The sequence below is a fragment of the Penaeus monodon genome, chromosome 6, assembly GCF_015228065.2.
Source record: "Penaeus monodon isolate SGIC_2016 chromosome 6, NSTDA_Pmon_1, whole genome shotgun sequence".
Lineage (NCBI taxonomy): Eukaryota > Metazoa > Arthropoda > Malacostraca > Decapoda > Penaeidae > Penaeus > Penaeus monodon.
The window spans coordinates 30,080,380-30,082,879 of NC_051391.1; the positions used below are offsets into that span (position 1 = coordinate 30,080,380).

General features: G+C 36.7%; 1 pseudogene; it reads right to left on the reverse strand.

The window, feature by feature from the left end:
* LOC119573935 overlaps positions 1-769 on the reverse strand; it is a 2,363-nt pseudogene extending 1,594 nt beyond the window's left edge.
* Positions 770-2,500: the final 1,731 nt, after the last annotated feature.

Consider the following 2,500-nt stretch of genomic DNA (forward strand, 5'->3'; position numbering starts at 1 on the left):
AGAGAGAAGAGAGAGGAGAGAGAGAGAGAGGAGAGAGAGAGAGAGAGCGTGATATTACCTATTTGTTTAAACGCGGAAATGGAGCTGATCTCAGGGGTCCCCGTTTGCTACACTGAGGATGCCATACAACTTTCCGAAGGGATGTATGTTACTAACATTTTACAACACTTTCTGAAAGTTGTTCCATTCATCGATAATCCTGTTTAGAAAACTAATTTCCTTTCATCCTTGTCCTACATTTTCTTATAAACTTCCTTTTTTCTAAATAACACATTCTTCCCTGAGACACAACTGTATCATCTCGATTTCGTCTTTCTTCCAAAGTTCTAAGTTTAATTTTCTTCAGTGTTTCTTTGTGGTTCAAGTCCATTAAAATTAGCCGTTCGTTGACATCGTTCCAGTTTATTTGTATCTTTCCTTGAGACTCCTTGCCACTGCAGCTATTCTTGTGAAAATCGTCATTCTTTTCTTTACCATATCTTGGTCTACGTATATGAATTTTTTTTTTTTAATAATGGCATTTAATGATCCTGTGGTTTAACATTCCCGATTACAACTATGATGAGGCATTTCTTTCCTAGACATATATGCTGCTTGTACTGGTAAGTGGTCGACTTTTGCTATCACTGTATCTGACGTCTCTTTGAGTTATATTCCACATTCCAAACTTTCAATGTCGTTTTTTTGAGACTGATACGAATTCTTGTTCTTAGCTCTTCTTTCTATACTTTTGCCTCATATTCAGATAGCTGTTTGGGTATCTATTCATGGTCATAACACTGGCTAAAATTATGAACAATATAATGGGTGCAAAGGCTAGTCCCCTGTGGTAATAAACTTGTTACTTGTTTCCATATCGAATGTTTTTGCCTTTAATTTGTATACTAATTTGTGTTCATATATAAAATCCTCCATGTATTCGAAGAAATTCCTCTTAACTCCTCCCCTGCCTTCTGATTTCCGGTTCTCTTTGACCTGTGCTATTTTGTCAAAGGTCTTTTTAAAGTCCAAGTACTGATAATGCAATCTATCCAGTTCTTTCGCTGTTGCAGTATCATATATTGTTTGGGATAATGTCAACTGAATATTATCTCTGACTCTCCTGCTTTTATGGTAAAACTCTATAATGATGCATCTCAAAGAATATTCACTGTTATGCGTCTATATCTGTGTGGAATTATATTCCAGCCTTTGTTTAAGGGAATATTGTTATTTTACGATTTCCTTTTTTCTTTGCTAGGTTTTGTGTGTGTGTGTCTGTCTGGCAAGGGGTCGTAGCTTGCTTGGTTATATTGGTTACCTTTGCTTGTCATGAATTACAATTTATTCTGTTTATAGCGTGTTGTTCATTTTTTACGGTCTTTATCTCTCCTTTCATTTTCTCCATGTCAAACTTTTTTTCCATTTCATTTAAGGTCTCTGAATATTTCCATATCGACAGATGATGTTTTCTGTCTGTTATTTAAATGACAATGTCTGATTTACCCTTTTATTTGCAGTCTCTTTTACTATATCGCGTATTTTGATGGCTTTCAAATCACTCAGCCGTAATATGTATTCGACTTTGCTTGAACGCGTCGCCTTTCTATTTTAGATTTTGCGCAGTTTCCCTTCAAGAAACGGTGTTTCTCCTAACGTTTTCTGTGAGTTCTTATCAGTATGTTTCTGCTTTACTTTCAGTTCTTCTTACAGGGAGCATGCAACCATTTTTTTTAGATAACCATTTAGTATTTCAGTTCTTCCCTTTGTGTCTTCCATCGTCATTATCTTCGTCATTATAAAATTCTCTACATAAACAATGGCATCTCGCAGTGCAGTGTTACACGTCTCGGCTAGTGTTGGTAGCCCCGTTTGCGTAAGTTGGCGCAATCGCTTTCGTCTCTTGCAATTCGTGTCTTTTCTTTTACCACTTTAAAAATGGCTTCCAAAACCGATTTTTTTTTCTTCTTTCTTTTACTGAAACAACTCTATTAAGATAAATCACAAACAGTTTACAGAGAGAGGGGGTTTATATATACGTTTTATAATATAATATAAGAATAATTTTGCAGGAAAATTAAATAGGATGTAAGATTCTCTCTCTCTCTCTCTCTCTCTCTCTCTCTCTCTCTCTCTCTCTCTCTCTCCTCTCTCTCCTCTCTCCTCTCTCTCTCTCTCTCTCTCTCTCTCTCTCTCCCACCATACAACTTTTTTCCAAACCTTCGTTTCATTATATTTCCTTTCGCCTTCAGACACACACACACGTGTGTGAGTATTCAAAATATAACGGTAGGGCGGGGCTTGGGTACAAATAAAGCGATGATTGTGGATTTCCAGAATAGTAAATGGCTAGAAAAATAAACATGCCAGATAGCAAAAGTCACATTGCATTATGGCAAACTATTGATGATTACGGTAAGTGGACAGAAGAAAGGCATGAGGAAAGGAAAAGAAAAAGGGTTGAAGAGACCATCAAAAAATTTGCGAGGCTGAAACCAAGGGAGGGATGACTCCCCCACTT